Source organism: Saccopteryx bilineata, chromosome 3 (assembly GCF_036850765.1).
Source record: "Saccopteryx bilineata isolate mSacBil1 chromosome 3, mSacBil1_pri_phased_curated, whole genome shotgun sequence".
Classification (NCBI taxonomy): domain Eukaryota; kingdom Metazoa; phylum Chordata; class Mammalia; order Chiroptera; family Emballonuridae; genus Saccopteryx; species Saccopteryx bilineata.
Genome location: NC_089492.1, coordinates 269,398,917 through 269,418,222, shown reverse-complemented (window position 1 = coordinate 269,418,222; position 19,306 = coordinate 269,398,917). Strand labels below are relative to the sequence as shown.

Below are 19,306 nucleotides of genomic sequence, written 5' to 3'. Positions count from 1 at the left end.
CAACCTGAAACACTGAGGTCACCAGTTTGAAACCCTGGGCTTGCCCATTTAAGGTACATATGACAAGCAACAAGCAAGCAATGAACAATAAAAGTGAAGCAACTAGGCCCTGGCCAGTTGGCTCAGCGGTAGAGTGTCGGCCTGGCATGCAGGAGTCCCGGGTTCGATTCCCGGCCAGGGCACAGAGGAGAAGCACCCATCTGCTTCTCCACCCCTCCCCCTCTCCTTCCTCTCTGTCTCTCTCTTCCCCTCCCGCAGCGAGGCTCCATTGGAGCAAAGATGGCCCAGGCACTGAGGATGGCTCTGTGGCCTCTGCCTCAGGTGCTAGAATGGCTCTGGTTGCAACAGAGCAACACCCCAGAGGGGCAGAGCATTGCCCCCTGGTGAGCATGCCAGGTGCATCCCAGTCGGGTGCATGCGGGAGTCTGTCTGACTGCCTCCCCGTTTCCAGCTTCGGAAAAATGAAAAAAAAAAAAGTGAAGCAACTATGAGTTGATACTTCTTGCTTCCTGCCCCCTGTCTCTGTAAAGTCAATAAATAAAATATTTTTAAAAAGTCCCTTTAACATTTCATACAATACTGGTGGTGATGAACTCCTTTAGCTTTTTCGTGTCTGGGAAGCTCTTTATCTGTCCTTTGATTCTAAATGATAGCTTTGCTGGGTAGAGTAATCTTGGTTACTTTTCATCACTTTGAATATTTTGTGCCAATCACTTCTGACCTGCAAAGTTTCTGTTGAGAAATCAACTGACAGTCTTATAGGAGCTCCCTTGTAGTTAACTGCTTTTCTCTTGCTGCTTTTAAGAGTCTCTTTTCGTATTTAAACTTCTGCATTTTAATTATAATATGTCTTGGTGTGGCCTCTTTGGGTTCATCTTGTTTGGGACTCTGTGCTTACAGGACTTGTATATCTAGTTCTTTCACCAGGTTAGGGAAGTTTTCTGTCATTATTTTTTCAAATAGGTTTTCAATTTTTTGCTCTCTCCTTTCTCTCTCTGGCAACCCTGTGATTTGAATGTTGGTATTCCTGAAGTTGTCCCAGAGGCTCTTTATATTATCTTCATTTCTCTCTCTCTCTCATTTAAAAAAATTTTTTTTTTTCCTGTTATGATTGAGTGTTTTTTGCTTCCTTATATTCCAAATTGCTGATTTAATTCTTGGCTTGATGATTCTCTACTGTTGATTCCCTATAAATTATTTTTTCATTTCAGTTACTGTATCCTTCATTTTGACTGGTTCTCTTTTATGCTTATTATTTCTTTGTTGAAGCTCTCACTAAATTCCTTGAGCATACTTATAACCATTGTTTTGACTCCGTATGTAGTAGTTCGCGTGCCTCCATTTTGTTTAGTTCTTTTTCTGGAGATTTCTCTTCTTTTTTCATTTGGGACATGTTTCCTTTGTCTCCACTTTTTGGCTGCTCTCCTGTGTTTGTTTCTATGTATTAGGTAGAACTGCTACCTCTCCCGGAATTGGTAGAGTGGTCTCGTGTAGTAGGTGTCCTGTAGGGCCCAGTGGCACAGCCTCCCCAGTCACCAGAGCCAGGTTCCCTTGTGTGGTCTGTGTGCACTGTTCAGTCATAGTTGAGCCTTGATGACTGTTGGCGACATTGGGAGGAATCGACCCCCAGGCTGACCGGCTGTGAGGACCAACTGCAACTACAGCAGAGGAGCTGCTGTGCAGGAGTCAACCCCACAGAGCAGGACTTGCTTCAGTGGGGTTTTGGTGCTGAGTCCACCCCTTGAGTGTGTCACTGATGGTGGTTGGTAGGGTTGTACTCCTCCATTGTCTCCAGCTGTCCACCAGGTGCACTGGCTCTGAGGCTTCCTGGGAGGTGCAAGATCAGCCACTGACTGTGCCCTGCCTAGGGCCAGCCACCTGGCACAAGCTACAAAGTGATCTGAAGATGGCTGCTACTTGTGCTAGGCTTGGAGGTGCCCAGGAGAGGCCAAGCTGTGATCCAAGGCTGGTTGCCACTAATGCCATGCTTGGGGTCACTTAGCAACAGGTAGGTGGCATGCAGAGACCAGATGCTGCTTGTTTGAGAGATGTTAGGAAAGTCCAAAGCATGAGCCAAGACAGGCCATTTGTGTTGGAAAAGCTATTGAAAATGGCTTGGGTGGGCCCACAAGGTGGGTTAAGCAGGGTCTCAGAGAATCATCTGAGCATGGTGAACAGTATTATCCAGGTTGATAGAAACTCAGATATGGCACCCACCTGCTGGCTCTGTGTGTGTGTGTGTGTGTGGGGGGTGTCTCAGAAAAGGAACAATGGCTTCTGCCAGCACTTTTGTTTGGCAGAAAGCTATACCTCAGCTTTTTCCCTGATGCCCAACAATCTATTTCCTCCCATCTGTCCCTGGTTCCTTTCAGGCTGCTGCCCCAGTGCTGGAGCTCAGAGCGAGTGAGTCTGAATAAGTCTGTGTGTGAGCCCCTCAAGGGAAGCTGCCTGGGACTCCCACAGCTCGCTGTTCTCACTCAGCCACCATCCCTGCTGGTTTTTACAGCCAGAAGTTATAGGGACTTCTCTTCCTGGAACTCTGGGCTGGGGGGGCCTGGTGTGGGGCTGGGACCCCGCACTCCTCAGGGGGAAACTCCACAGCTGAGATATCCCTCCAATTTTAAACTACCACACATGGGTGTAGGACCAGCCTGTTCTGCATCTCCACCCCTCCTACCAGTTTTTTTTTTTTTTTAATTTTTATTTATTTCAGAGACAGAGTGAGAGTCAGAGAGAGGGATAGACAGGGACAGACAGACAGGAACGGAAAGAGATGAGAAGCATCAATCGTCAGTTTTTCATTGCAACACCTTAGTTGTTCATTGATTGCTTTCTCATATGTGCCTTGACCGTGGGCCTTCAGCAGATCATGTAACCCCTTGCTCGAGTCAGCGACCTTCGGTCCAAGCTGGTGAGCTTTTTGCTCACACCAGATGAGCCCACGCTCAAGCTGGCAACCTCGGGGTCTCGAACCTCGGTCCTTCCGCATCCCAGTCCGACGCTCTATCCACTGCGCCACCGCCTGGTCAGGCCCCCTCCTACCAGTTTTAATGTGGCTTTTTTTTTTAATTCCCTAATTGTAGGACTTCCATTCAGCCAGATTTCAGGTGGTTATGAAAGATGGTTATGTAGTTTAGCTGTAATTTTAATGTGATTGTGGGAGGATACAAGTACTGAATTTACCTACGTTGCCATCTTGTCCAGAAGTCCTATTGTCCACTTATTTATGCATTTGTTGGTTAAATCTTGTTTGTGCTCTAACTAGGGATCAAACCTGCAACCTTGGCATAGGGAGGCAGTGCTCTAACCAACTGAGCTACCAAGCCAGGACCTGCATCAATTTTTCAAAAAGTATTGAGGAGGAAAGGATTATCTTTATTTTTAAAAGTGTCCATTCTAGCCTGACCAGGCGGTGGCGCAGTGGATAGAGCATAGGACTGGGATGTGGAAGACCCAGGTTTGAGACTCCGAGGTCGCCGGCTTGAGCGTGGGCTCATCTGGTGTGAGCAAAAAGCTCACCAGCTTGGATCCAGGGTTGCTGACTTGAGCAAGGGGTTGCTTGGTCTGCTGAAGGCCCACGGTCAAGGCACGTATGAGAAAGCAATCAATGAACAACGAAGGTGTCACAATGAAAAACTGACGATTGAAGCTTCTCATCTCTCTCAGTTCCTGTCCGTCTGTCCCTATCTATCCCTCTCTCTGACTCTCGCTCTATCTCTGTAAAAAAAATAAAAGTGCCCAAAATATGTAAAAAAAAAAAATTAAAAAAAAAATTTTTAAGTGTCCATTCTAGAACTCTATTCCAATGATACATGTACTCAGACCAGAGAAAATACATATTCATAAGGACGCTCATTGCAGTAGTGTTTATATTAGAGAAAAATTGGAAATGACTTAAATGTCTAATACTGCGTTTTGCTTTATAGATTATGGTACATACATACAATGAAATGTTATTAAAATTTGAAGAAAAGACAATATTTTAAAATAAAAATAAACAGCCTGACCTGTGGTGGCACAGTGGATAAAGCGTCGACCTGGAAATGAAACCCTGGGCCGGTTCGAAACCCTGGGCTTGCCTGGTCAAGGCACATGTGGGAGTTGATGCTTCCAGCTCCTCCCCCCTGTCTCTCTCTCCTCTCTCTCTCTCCTCTCTAAAATGAATAAATAAAAATTAAAAAAAAATAAAAATAAAATAAAAATAAACACAGAGTAGAATGCAAAATGTTAGGAGGTATAACATAAAATTAGTCTAAATTTTTAAGGTAAAAGCCCAATAATGTCACAAAACATTTCTCCCTCTCTGTCTCACACACTACCCACCCCGCAATGCATTCATTCATCTTCTCTGCCTTTGGGGTAACACAGGTGGAAAAATTTAAGACGCATTTATGTGTATACAAGTCCCGAGGCCTCGAACATATAAGGTATTGACAAGGATAGATGTCTACATCTTCCAGGTAAAAAAAATGCAGTTACAAAAATATTGCCAAAAAATGTGAACAGTGGCTATTTCATGCCATTGGATTTCAGGCAATTTTTCTCTTCTTTGTACTCTATGTATTGTTTGAAATTTTTATAGTGTGTGTGCTATATTTATGAAGAAAAATAAAGCTATTTTCATGAGGTGGGAGCTACCTTGATTTTATTTTCTCTTATATTATCCTTAATGCATGTTCTACCAAATTTCCTCTAACTTATCTTCCTTCTTCAAAAATAAAGAGATTTACCTGGCTTCCCAGTACTCTGTGGAACTGCTCCAGATATATATAAACAACTTGTATAGGGAGAAGAGCCTTCCATGAGCCTGCCAGAAGTGCTAGGCAGTTTACTACTGCCCTCTCCTGGTCAAAACAGGTCAGAGCCTGATCTAACTAAACAGTGGCACCCAGTACACCCAGATAGCCAAGGTCATCCCAGAGACAAGGATTTTAGCTACTCCCACAGTCATCAGTGTGCTGCACACTAGCATCAGTAGCTCAGCATTCCAGCCTAAAGCAAGCCATTCCAGCCTAAAAACTGCAAACCCAGCTGGACAATGCTGTCCACTCCAAGCCAGAGACTCCCAGGAAACCCTCTATTCCAACTGCTAGAGAAAGTGATGGAGAGCTAGAGAGCACTGATGGTCAGACTGGATCCCAGAAAATAGGACATAGGGTTGCAGAAAGAGAACAACAACCCTCTTAACAATAAAAGCTCTTGTCCTTGTACAGTTAGTTCTTTTACTTTTCAAAGTATTTCCCAAAGTAGCTTGACATGTACAAATAAATTCATACAAGGATGTTTATGTAGAATTGTTGGTACCAGCAAAAAAACCTGGAAACAGCCTGACCAGGTGGTGGCACAGTGGATAGAGAGTTGGACTGGGATGCGGAAGACCCAGGTTTGAAACCCTGAGGTCACCGGCTTGAGCGCAGGATCATCTGATTTGAGCACAGCTTACCAGCTTGAACCCAAGGTTGCTGGCTTGAGCAAGGGGTCAATTGGTCTATTGTAGCCCCCTAGTCAAGGCACATGAGAAAGCAATCAATGAACAACCAGGTGCCACAACAAAGAATTGATGCTTCTCATCTCTCTCCCTTCCTGGCCATCTGTTCCTATCTGCCCTTATCTCTTTCTCTCTCTCTCTGTCTCTGTCTCAAACACACAAAAAAACTGGAAAACTGGAAACAATCTGAATATTCCTCAGTATGGGAGCATTTGGACAAAATAAAATAGTATGCAGCTGTTAAAAAAGAATGAAGTAGATCTGTAGATGCTGCCTATAGAAATAGAATGGTCTTCGAGATTCATTGTTGTTAAAAAAAAAACATAAAGCAAGCTATGAAATAGTTAATGAGTCTGAGTGTGTGTATGCCTCTTAAATAAGGACCTGTATAGCTGTAGACATATGTACTTAGTTATTTGTGGAATATATTGGAAGGAAACACCAGAAACTAATAATAATAACTGTCTATGGGGCCTGACCAGGCAGTGGTGCAGTGAATTGAGTGTCAGACTGAGAGGTGGAGGACCCAGGTTCAAGACCCAAGGTCGCCAGCTTGAGCGCAGGTTCATCTGGTTTGAGCAGAGCTCACCAGCTTGGTCCCAAGGTCACTGACTCGAGAAAGGGGTTACTCGGTCTGCTGAAGGCCTACGGTCAAGGCACATATGAGAGAGCAATCAATGAACAACTAAGGTGTCACAATGAAAAACTAATGATTGATGCTTCTCATCTCTCTGCATTCCTGTCTGTCTGTCCCTATCTATCCCTCTCTCTGACTCTTGCTCTGTCTCTGAAAAAAAAAAGGACCAATATTTTAAAAATTGTATAAAATACTATTTTTCAAAAGACAGTTTGATATCATGAAATCAGAAAGGCTTGGGTTCAAATCAAGACTCTGAGACCTTAAAATCATTAAAGTACTCTAAACCCCAATTTTCTCAGATCTAAGATAGAATTATTAACATCAACCTCATAGCATTGGTGTGAGAATTAAAGATAAGCTTTTAGTGTCAGTACAATCTTGTCTTCAGATGCCATTATTCCTATTGTCTTCTATATGACTGGTGCTCTCTGAAGATGAACATTGAGGTGGCCTGGTACATAGTAGATGCAGGGAAAATAGCATAATTTTTAAATACATTATCTTTTTTTTAAAATTTATTTATTTATTTTTTACAGAGATAGAGAGTAAGTCAGGGAGAGGGATAGACAGGGACAGACAGACAGGAACAGAGAGAGATGAGAAGCATCAATCATAGTTTTTCATTGTGAGTTGCAACACCTTAGTTGTTCATTGATTGCTCTCTCATACATGCCCTGACCGCGGGCCTTCAGCAGACCGAGTAACCCCTTGCTGGAGCCAGCGACCTTGGGTCCAAGCTGGTAAGCTTTGCTCAAACCAGATGAGCCCGCGCTCAAGCTGGGGTCTCGAACCTGGGTCCTCTGCATCCCAGTCCGACGCTCCATCCACTGCGCCACCGCCTGGTCAGGCTATCTTATTTTAATTTGTCATTTCTTCAAAGAATCTGATACCTCAGAAAACAAGACTAGATCAGAAGCCAAACATAGCTTAGAACATAGAAAAACACTAGAAAGATTAGCCTAAAGGCTTATGTGTGAGAAGAAAGACAGGATAAGAGTTGGGGATCATGGCATTTATATTGGAAAGTAACAAGTAAGATTATCTCTATTTGCAGTTAACATGCTCTTATTTATAGAACATCCTAAGGAACCCATAAAAAGAAAACTATTAGAACTAATAAATGACTCCAGCAAGGTTGCAGGATATAAGATCAATACACAAGTAATGGCTGAATTTCTATACACTAATGTCTTAATCCATTTGGGCTGTTATAATAGAATACCATAGACTTTCAATAGCAGAAATTTATTTCTCACAGTTCTGGAGACTAGAAGTCTGAGATCAGAGTGTCAGCATGGTCAGGTTCTGGTAAGGGTCCTCTTCCAGGTTGCAGGCAGCTGTTTTCTCTGAGGTCCTTTTTATAAGGGACCTCATTCATGAGGGCTTCACCTTGATGACCTAAACACTTCCCAAAGGCCCCAGCTCCTAATACCATCACATTCAAGGTTAGAATTCTAACATATAGCCTGACCAGGCGATGGCGCAGTGAATAGAGCATCAGACTGGGATGCGGAGGACCTAGGCTTAAGACTCCGAGGTCGCCAGCTTGAGTGCAAGCTCATCTGGTTCGAGCAAAAAGCTCACCAGCTTGGACCCAAGGTTGCTGGCTTGAGCAACGGGTTACTCAGGCTGCTGTGGCCCCATGGTCAAGGCACATATGAAAAAGCAATCAATGAACAACTAAGGTGCCACAGTGAAAAACTAATGATTGATGCTTCTCATCTCTCCGTTCCTGTCTGTCTGTCCCTATCTATCCCTCTCTCTGACTCTCTCTGTCTCTGTAAAAAAAAAAAAAAAAAAAAAAAAAAAAGAAACAAAACTCTAACATATAAATTTTGTAGGGACACAAACATTCAGTCTATAATAACTAGCAATGAACAATTTAAAAATAAAATTGAGAAAATAATTTCATTGACAATAGCATCAATAATAATATACTTAGGAATAAATTTAACAAAAAAAAGTACAAAATTTGCCTTGCCTATGGTCATGCAGTGGATAAAACATCAAACTGGAATGTTGAAGTCATGGGTTCAAAGTATGTGCCTGGTCAAGGCACATACAACAAGCAATCAGTGAATGACTAAAGTGAAGCAGTCATGAGTTGATACTCTCACTCCCCTGGCCCTCTCTCTCTTTTCTCTGCAAAATCAATAAATAAATAAAAATTTTTTTTAAGTAAGAGGAGGCAAGATAGTGAGACAGACTCCCACATGTGCCCCAATTGGAATCCACTCAGCAACCCCATCTTGTGCCAATGCTTGAATACCAAGCTATTTTTAGTGCCTGAGGTTGATGCACTCAGATCAATCTAGTTATCCTCAGCACCAGGGGCCATGCTCAAACTAATTGAGCCACTGGCTGAGGGAGGAAAAGAAGGAGAGAAGTGGGAAGCAGATGGTCACTTCTCCTGTGTGCCCTGAGCAAGAATCACACATGTGATGTCCATACAGTGGCCAATGCTCTAGCCACTGAGCAAGTGGACAGGGCCATAAAATCTAGAAGAAGAAGAAGAAGAAGAAGAAGAAGAAGAAGAAGAAGAAGAAGAAGAAGAAGAAGAAGAAGAAGAAGGAGGAGGAGGAGGAGGAGGAGGAGGAGGAGGAGGAGGAGGAGGAGGAGGAGGAGGAGGAGGAGGAGGAGAAGAGGAGGAAGAAGAAGAAGGAGAAGAAGGAGAAGAAGAAGGGGAGGAGGAAGAACGGGGAGGAGAAGGAGGAGGGGGAGGAGGAGAAGAAGAAGGAGGAGGAGGAGGGAGGAAGAGGAATAGGAAAAGGAGGAGGAGGGGGAAAAAGAAAGAGGAGGAGGACAACAACAAGACTTAATACACTGAAAGTTACAAAACATTATGGAAAGAAATAAAAGAAGAGTTGAAATGTATCATAGACCTAAATGGAAAGAACTCTAATGTTCATGGATTGGAATGAACAGATAGAATTCTGGGGAGTAAAATGCCAATGGTCACCTGACTGATCTTACACCATCAATGCAATGCTGATCAGAACCTCAGTGGGCTTTTTTTTTTTTTGCAGAAATTGACAAGTTGATTTCAAAATTCATATGCAAATGCAAGAGACATAGAAGAAGCAAAATAATCTTGAAAAAATATTTTTGAGGTAATTACATAGCTAAAAATAATCAATGTGTTATACTAGCATAAGAATAAACATAGCCTAACCAGGCGGTAGCGCAGTGGATAGAGCATCGGACTGGGATGCAGAGGACCCAGGTTCGAGACCCCGAGGTTGCCAGCTTGAGCACGGGCTCATCTGATTTGAGCAAGGCTCACCAGCTTGAACCCAAAGTCACTGGCTTCAGCAAGGGATCACTCGGTCTGCTGTAGCCCCCAGGTTAAGGCACATATGAGAAAGCAATCAATGAACAACTAAGGTGATACAACGAATAATTGATGCTTCTCATCTCTCTGCGTTCCTGTCTGACCCTATCTCTCTCTCTCTCTGACTCTCTCTCTGTCTCTGTAAAAAAAAAAAAAAAAAAAAAGGATAAACATAAAGATTAATGAACTAGAAATGAGAATCCAGAAATAAACCCTTACATTTATCATCAATTAATTTTAGACAAGAGTGTGAAGACAACTGGGTATCCATATGCAAAAGAATGAAATTGGATCCCTACTCACACCATAAAAACAATTTAATTCAAAATGTATCATAGACCTAAATTTAAGAGCTAAAACCATAAAGCTCTTAAAAGAAAACATTGGAGTAAATCTTCATGACATTGGACTAGGCAACAGTTTTTTAGATAAGACACCAAAAGTACAAGAACCAATAGAAAAAAAATAGATTAACTGAATTTTGTAAACATTAAAAACTTTGGTGTTTCAAAGGACATTGGGACAATGAAATATTCTGGAATTAAAATGTGATGATTGTTGCACAGCTCTATGAATACTCTAAAAACTACTGACTTCCATACTTAAAAGAATTAATTTTATGGTATATGAATTATATATCAGTAAAGCTGTTATTTTATTTAAAAAAAAAAAAAAAGAGTTGGGGATTGTTAAATAAAAAAACACTGAGTCTCGCCTGACCTGACCTGGTGCAGTGGATAAAGCGTCGACCTGGAAATGCTGAGGTCGCCAGTTTGAAACCCTGGGCTTGCCTGGTCAAGGCACATATGGGAGTTGATGCTTCCAGCTCCTCCCCCCTTCTCTCTCTCTGTCTCTCTCTCCTCTCTCTCTCTCTCTGTCTCTCTCCCTCTCTCTCTCCTCTCTAAAAATGAATAAATAAAAATAAAAAAATGGAAAAAAAACTAAAAAAAAAACACCGAGTCTCGCCTGACTGGGCGGTGGCGCAGTGGATAGAGCATCAGATTGGGATGCGGAAGACCCAGGTTCGAGACCCCCAAGGTTGCCAGCTTGAGTGAGGGCTCAAGGGTTTGGGCAAAAGCTCACCAGCTTGAGCCCAAGGTTGCTGGCTCCAGCAAAGGGTTACTCGGTCTGCTAAAGGCCCATGGTCAAGGCACGTATGAGAAAGCAATCAATGAACAACTAAGGTGTTGCAATGCCCAACGAAAAACTAATGATTGATGATGCTTCTCATCTCTCCGTTCCTGTCTGTCTGTCCCTGTCTATCCCTCTCTCTGACACTCTCTCTGTCTCTGTAAAAAAAAACAAAAAAATAAACGCTGAGGCCCTGGCCGGTTGGCTCAGTGGTAGAGCGTCAGCCTGACGTGCAGAAGTCCTGGGTTCGATTCCTGGCCAGGGCACACAGGAGAAGTGCCCATCTGCTTCTCCACCCCTCGCCCTCTCCTTCCTCTCTGTCTCTCTCTTCCCCTCCCGCAGCCGAGGCTCCATTGGAGCAAAGATGGCCCGGACACTGGGGATGGCTGCTTGGCCTCTGCCCCAGGCGCTAGAATGGCTCTGGTCGCGACAGAGCAACGCCCCAGAGGGGCAGAGCATCGCCCCCTGGTGGGCAGAGTGTCGCCCCTGGTGCGTGTGCCAGGTGGATCCCTGTTGGGCATATGCAGGAGTCTGTCTGACTGTCTCTTCCCGTTTCCAGCTTCAGAAAAATACAAAAAAATAAAAATAAAAATAAATAAATAAATAAGCGCTGAGTCTCATTGGCTTCCTTTTGCCTCCAACTCACTCCTCCCCTAAAGAAGTAACGTGACTTTAACGATCTATGAGTTTGGGAGAAATAATAGATATTTGCAGCTCGGACACAATTGTCTCCTCCTGGAGGAGGCATTCTTCCTATTTCTCTATGCCCTAAATTCTTCAGGATCAAGCACTCCAATGAATGGGTGGTAAACTTGGTCTAATTCTGAGATTAATATTAGGAAGCACACCTATCCACAGACATAAACCACTATCTTCAATATCAGTTTCATCAATAAAAAGGCTGCTATTTTGGTCTCCATATGCCTTATTCCTTTTCTTATTTCTCAGATGATTCTGAACTTTTTTGAGCAAGGAGGATACGATTTATTGACTAATCCCCAAGAACCCCAGAAGCATTGGAGTCTGGGATGAGTAATATCAAATAGCTACTTGTGTATCACAGAGACATTGAGTTTGGAGAGGTAGTGTGGAGCAATAGAATGAGTCAACAGACCTCATTTCTCCTTCTAAATTCATTCGTTGATTTATTCAAGAAAGAAATAAATAGACATTTATTCAACAAATATTTATTAAGCACCTAGCATGTGTCAGGCATTGTTAAAGGAGCTAGAGATTCAGCAGTAAACAAAATTTACCAGAAACCTATTATTATGGAGCCTACATTTGAATGAGAAAACTGACAACAATCCAGAATAGATATATTATCTTAGATGATGATAAGTCCTAAAAATAAAAAATAATAACAAAATGGGGAAGGAGAACAGAAAATATCAGTGGAGGGTATAAAATTTTGCATAGGGTATCTAAGAAAAGCTTCACCAAGAAGACAGCATTCATGTCAAGACCTGAAAGAGATCTGGAAGCGAGTCACGTGGGCATTTGGGGGAAGAGCTCTCCAGGCAGTGTAAACAGCATATGCAAAGTCTCTGAAGTGAGAATGCCTGGTCTGAGGGGGGGAAATGAGTGTACCAGAGTGATGGGGCTGGGGAGACCGCAAATGAGGTGAGAGAAGTCACAGGAAGCCAGCTCAGAATACCACTTTTAGCTCAGAATAAGGACTTTGGCTTTTTTACTCATCAATTTACCAATTAAAGGGTTTCCAGCAGAGGTGTGACATATGAGTCTGTCATGAATAGATTAAAGAGAGCAAAGGCAGAAGAAGCAGGGAAACCAGTGAGAAGGCAGACTATCACAATAATCCAGGTGAGTGATGACAATTGCTTGGACTAGAAGAAGCAGCAGAGATAGTGAGAAGTGTTCAATTTTGAAGGAATCTTAAAGGCAGAGCTAACCAAGTGTTAATCAATTAGAGCTTGAGTGTGTGAGAAAGGAAGACGTTAAGGACAACTCAAGGTTTTTGTACTGAGCAACTGACAGATGCAGTTGCAATTAACTAAACAGGTTGTGAGGAATAGACATCAGGAACTCAATCTTGGATATGTTAATTTTCAGATGCTAGTGAATACGTCAAATAGGCAGCCAGAGTGCACATCTGGAATTCAAGAGAGAGTTCCAAGCTACCTTCTAGCTTAGCATTTAGCTCTTTGCTAGCTTTGTGACCTTAGACAAGTCACCTAACTTCTCAGAGCCACACTTTCCTCTTCTGCAAAATTGGGATAAAAAATATATCTGTTCCCTGGCCGACTGGCTCAGTGGATAGAGTGTTGGCCTGGTGTATGGACATCCCATCTTCAATTCCTGGTCAAGGCACACAAGAGAAGAGACCATCTGCTTCTCTTCCCCTCCTTCTCCCCTTTCTCTCCCATAGCCCATGGCTCGATTGGTTCAAGCATCAGCCCTTGGCACTAGGATAGCTCAGTTGGTCCAGTGCTACAGCCTCAGGTGATAAAAATAGCTTGTTTGAGCATTGGCCCCAGATGGGGTTGCCTGGTAGATCCTGGTTGGGGTGCATGCAGGAGTCTGTCTTACTATCTCCCCTCCTCTCACTTAAAAAAATGTAGCTTTAACTCAAGGTTGTTGTGAGTATTAAACTCGATGATCAGTAAAGTAACTAACTGGTTCATAGAAGCTATAAATTATCAGTATTATCAAGTTCAATTAAACATGCATTTAGTTGCTAGAAATACAAAAAAATGAAAGATGCAGTCCCTGTCCTCAATCCCAATGTAGAAAACTTGGTCAAAGCTTTTGACAAAGAACCTCTCGGGTAAAACAATTATTTGAAGGAATCATCAGGTGCTGGCACGTGACTGGACAAAGATGATGTACAACTAGCCTCAGGATAGAAGCAGTCAAGGGGGTTAGAGCGCAAACCAGAATGTGTATCTGGTTCTTATACCAGCTTGCTGGGGAGCCTTGGACTCATCAACCCTCTATCTCTCACTTCCTCAACAGGGTAAACTCCAATCTCCCAGAGATGTCTAAGTGTCCAAAGCTGCTCAAGGGAAAAACGCTGATTGGGTGATGCTAATCAATCACTTTACCAAGCCTATTTTCCCGCCTGCCCTCCTCTGATTGAAACCTGTCCCTCCATAAAGACTTCTCCAGTCTCCTGCAGGCCCTGAGCCTGGTTCTTCTTAGTTTCTAAGTAGCAGGGAGAACAGATCAGTGATCTTTTTTATTTTATTTTTTTATTGTTTTAGATTTTATTTATTCATTTTAGAGAGAGGAGACAGAGAGAGAGAGACAGAGACAGAGAGAGAAGGGAGGGAGGAGCAGAAAGCATCAACTCCCATATGTGCCTTGACCAGGGAAGTCCAGGGTTTCAAACTGGCGACCTCCAGTGTTCCAGGTCGATGTTTTTACCCACTGTGCCACCGCAGGTCAGGCAGATCAGTGATCTTGAGCAACCTTGAAGAACCTAGAATGGCCAACACTGAGGAGATACTTGAACCAACATAAAGAGAAAAGTCAGGTAGCATAAGGGGACAGAAGCTGCCATTGAGTTCCTACTGGACCAGGTGCTATGCTAGATGTTTCCAGGGCTCAGAGAGCTATTGCAAGGATTAAATATGAATCCATGCAGAATATTTGTCTCAGGGCCTGGCGCAATGTAAGAGCACAATAAATATTGGCTTTATTATTTTTCTTATATCTCTTAATCCTCACAACAACCCTGTAAGCTGGGTTCCAAATTATTTTACAGAGTCTTGGTTTGTTCTTCTGTAAACTGGAGAAAATAATGGCATCTACCAAAAATTCATCTAAAACTCTTAGTGTAATGCCTGGCACATAGTACCTGCTCAATAGCCATCAGATATTCCTAGTACTCTCGAAGAAGAGGACACAAAAGTCTCAGAAGTTAGGTCACTTATCCAAATTCACACAGCCCAATAGACTAGACTCACGGTTTTGCCCTACTCAGCATCCATGACTCCTCTTTCGGTTGGAGCACCTTCACTCTTTTGGGAAGCACTTTCCCTTGCTCTCAGGTCATTTGATATGGGTGGTGCTGACACCTCTATTTCAAGCTCCAGAGGAGAGTGTATGACCCAGGTCTGGCCAATTGCTTAGTCCATCCCTCCAATCACAGGGATTGGTTTGAGAGTCGACTTGTGACCCATGTCAAGTCAATGAGAGTGCTGGAACTTTATTGAAACCATTGGGACGGAGTTGAACTTGTTTTGGATTTGACATTGAGAGGATATAAGCTTGGAGCTACTGCGGGTTCCTAGGCAGAAAGAGTGCCTGAGAGAAAAGCAAATCCAAAGGAATTAGAGCTAAAGGATGAAAAGACACAGAAGCCTGCAAACCTTGAGCTCTTGCCTAAACATTCGAACAGACATGTCTAATGTCTGCACCTCAAGTTTCAGGTATAAGGCGATAATGAGGTAATCACTTACATTCATATTCTCTCTGTGTCTGTCTCTCTCTCAAGACAACCACAAGAATTTTATTTGGCAAATGTATCAGTCAGGGTCTCAACTGAAAACAGATGGCACACTCAAATTAGAACAATTTAAAGAGGGTTGGTTCATTTATGACAGTAGGAGAGCCACATGTGATGGCATGGTAACCCGGGGCTAGGAACAACTGAGAAGCTGTCACCGCCCCTTGGCCTGAAGGGACAGGGGAGAGATGGTGACCTGAACCTGATGGGAGTTTTGGAGAAGAGGCCTCCTTGAGAGGAGCAGGGACTGTCAGTCAAGGCACACTGCCAGCCTATGAAGGGAGCCAAGGGAAAAAATATCACGACCTTTGTCTCCTCTTCTCTCTCACCCACAGACTCCTCACTGGCTGAGCGCAGCCTGAACCCAGAAGGCAAAGGAGTCAGCTGATGTGCTGAAACCAGTCAGACCCACAACAGGGTTAAGTTTGGATCTGGAGGGGCAGGCAGGACATAGCTGGCCCAACAAAAAAGCAGCAGAGCCTGGTCTGGCTGTCTCTCCCACAGTCCCTTGATGACATTTTGGTAGCTCAGACCAGTTTTAAAACTCTCAGAGTTCTGGCCTGACCTCTGGTGGCGCAGTGGATAAAGCATTGACCTGGAATGCTGAGGTCACCAGTTCGAAACCCGGGCTTGCATGGTCAAGGCACATATGGGAGTTGATGCTTCCTGCTCCTACCCCCTTCTTTCTCCCCCCCCCCCAATGAATAAATAAGATCTTTAAAAAAAACAAACAGAACTCTCAGAGTTACCTTTGGTCTTCCCTGTACAGCACTCTCCTCCTTTCCTGGAGAGGAGCCCATAAGAATGATGCATAGCCTGACCAGGCGGTGGCACAGTGGATAGAGAGTCAAACTACAATGCCAAGGACCCAGGTTCGAGACCCTGGGGTCACCAGCTTGCGCACGAGCTCATCTGGTTTGAGCAAAAGCTCACCAGCTTGGACCCAAGGTTGCTGGCTTGAGCAAGGGGTTACTCAGTCTGCTGAAGGCCCGCGGTCAAGGCACATATGAGAAAGCAATCAATGAACAACTAAGGTGTCACAATGCGCAAGAAAAACTAATGATTGATGCTTCTCATCTCTCCGTTCCTGTCTGTCTGTCCCTGTCTATCTCTCTCTCTCTGTCTCTGTAAAAAAAAAAAAAAAAGAATGGGACAAAGCTACTAAACCAGCCCCGCTAACTATGCAGGAAGAAAGGAGCATCCAGCCCAGCTGCCCACATCACCAAGGAGTCTGGGCTGACCATGAGGCCTGCACCCTGCCAGCTCCCTTCCTCACACAGAACTTTGTCCACTGGCTGGCTTGGTCTCAATGTTGGGCACCACCAGATAGCAGCTCTGTGACTTCCCTTTCTTTCCATGGGAGATGTCTGTTTCCTTCTGCAGCCAAGCCTGAGAAGCTTCTGGGATTTCCCGCTACTGGCACGGGCCCAATAGTGCCCTGAAGACAGGGTTGAAATGCAGCCAAGTATCTCATTTTGGTCACACAGACACCTGTTCACTCTTCTTCCTTCTGAAAACACTTCCTCTGATCTTCTTTGCCAAAATGGATTCCTTCCCACCTTTCAAATCCAGTGTAAACTTTAGACTCTCCTCAGAACCCTTCCTTCCTCATTAACTCACCTTACTCTCCACTCTCCTGCTATTATGATAATGATTATCAGAAGTACCTCTATATGTAAAATAACTAATAATAACCACTCTTATTTGCTAAGTAGTTTCTATGTGCCCATCGCTGAGCTAACTGCCTTATGGAAACCATCTCATTTCATCTGCACAACCACCTTGTAAAGTAGGTGCTAACAATGAATGTCCAGCATCTGCTATGATTGGCAATCCTTCGACTGTACCAGCAGACAAACTTAAGAGCAATTACTTTAGCCATGTCTACAGAGGAGAAAATGGAGGCTCAGTGACAATAAATTAATAGTTTAATTTCACACAAGCAAGCAAAAAGCAGCAATGAGACCTAAACCCAAATATAACCAATTGCAAAGTCCATGCTTTTAAAATTGCAACATTTTACTGTGTCCCAGCTGTGTGCATGCAATTCCAGAGTTCGGTAGTGCCTGGAGGAGTTCCTAAATCTTCTCTGAATGTGGATATCTATGTGCTAGAATCACAGAACCTCACTTATTCAGGTGAAATACATACTCTGTACAATATAAAAAATATTATTTCCTAGGCAAACATTACCATCATCCTTTTGTGGTTATTGGTCAATACTCTGGCTCTTGAACTCCAATGAGATGCCAAGCACTTGAAAATAATTTCATTAGCCCTGGCCTGTGGCACAGTGAATAGAGCGTTATCATGGAGTGCTATGGTCACTGACTTTGAGATGACCGGCTTGATCCCAAGGGTGCCGGCTTGAGCCCCAGTCAGTGCATATATAGAAGCAATTAATGGCACAACTAACTAGAACAACAAGTTGATCCTTCTCTCTCCCTCTCTCTCGCAAAAAATAATAAGAAAAATAATTTCATTAGTGATGTCATTGTGAGATTAAGAACACATTACAGGCCCTGGCCGGTTAGCTCAGTGGTAGAGCGTCGGCCTGGCGTGCAGGAGTCCCAGGTTCGATTCCCAGCCAGGGCACACAGGAGAAGGACCCATCTTCACCCCTCCCCCTCTCCTTCCTCTTCGTCTCTCTCTTCCCCTTCCACAGCCAAGGCTCCATTGGAGCAAAGTTGGCCCGGGCGCTGAGGATGGTTCTATGGCCTCTGCCTCAGGCCCTAGAATGGCTCTGGTTGCAACAGAGCGACACCCCAGATGGGCAGAGCATCACCCCCTGGTGGGCAGGCCAGGTAGATCCCGGGTGGGCGCATGCGGGAGTCTGTCTGACTGCCTCCCCGTTTCCAACTTCAGAAAAAGACCAAAAAAAAAACCAAACAAACAAAAAAACACATTACAGGTAAAATATAGAAAACAAGGAAACTCATTAGAAGTTTCTGGTAAGACACTCAGGCGCTAACTCTGCAGCATTTCCCACAACCAGCTAAGCCATTGTTAGTCACTTGGAAACTTGGCCTTGTTTTCACTTCCTTTGTGAAATGTCCCTTGTGATCTTCCCCCAGTGTAACTTGGTCTTTTTACATTCATCAATTCATTTAATTCTCACAACAGCATTATAAAGTAAGTACTGTTATCATCTCCATTTTATAGATGAGGAAACTGGGGCACAGAGAGGTTAAGTAATTTTCTCAAAGTCACACAGCTGGTAGTGCTGGGATTTAAACCCTGGAGCCAGCCTCCTGAACTTGTGCTTTTAACAACTACGACAATAAAGCTAAGTAAAAATGATGGCAAAATCCATCCAAGCACTAAAAATGTAAAAAGGTTGTGTATAAGTGCTTTTTGTTAGAATCTACGTGCTCCAGTAATGTGGAGGAGAAATCTTCACCTAGAATGTGTAGCTAGTTGGATTGACCAGCAAAGAGAATCTGGAGAACAGACAAGGGACAGCCATCAGAATCTCTAGTGGGACAGGCACATAAACTTAAAAGGAATCAGGAAGCAACAATCCCATGGCTGAGAATGAATGAGCCACCTCAGACCAGCAAGGATAGACTTGAGGATGAATGGCTGAGCACCATGTGGTAGGGGAGGTCAGAAGGAAGGATCCAGCAAAGTGAAAAGGAGGAGTCTTTCTGGTTTTCCGTCCTTAAACTCTTATTTGCTGAATTCCCATTACATGCCTGGCAGTGATGCCTTTATGGAGTTTGCAATCTAGTGGGGGAATTTATTAGTCAGCACAATTTTGGTTGCAACTGACTTATACAAATTCAAATTGGCTTAAGCAAAAGGCAATTTATTGGCTCACTTAACTGAAAGTTGACTGGTAGGATAGACTTCTAGGTTGGCTGACCCAGGGCCTCAAAATACCTGTGGGAGTTAGTCTCTTCACATCCTGACCCTACTCTTTCCTCAGTTCCTCCATTCTCTGGCAGCCTTGGCCTGTGGTGGCATGATGGCTGTCATTGGCTCCAGGCTTTCATCTTAGCCTGTTGGTAACCCCTTCAGAAAAAGAATGCTTCTTTTCCAGTTGTCCCAGTGAAAACCCTAAGATTGGCTCTGATCAACCACCTTGATACCATGCTTAAATTAACATTGACCCAGTTATGGGGCTTAAAGATGGAAAATGCTGACTGACCAAGGCCTGGGTGATAAGCACTCCCTTCTGTGCAACCCCACCCAGATCACACGGGTTGAGAATGGAGTGATGGTTCCCTGGGAAAATGAGAATAC

At 43.7% G+C, this 19,306-nt stretch overlaps 1 long non-coding RNA gene across 1 annotated transcript in view; it reads right to left on the bottom strand.

Annotated features, from left to right (window-relative positions):
- LOC136331404 (uncharacterized) overlaps positions 1-14,563 on the bottom strand; it is a 30,670-nt gene extending 16,107 nt beyond the window's left edge. The window contains exon 1 of the long non-coding RNA XR_010730479.1: positions 14,520-14,563. This is a non-coding gene — a long non-coding RNA (uncharacterized lncRNA). The remainder of the gene's footprint in view (positions 1-14,519) is intronic.
- Between the last annotated feature and the right edge of the window lie 4,743 nt (positions 14,564-19,306).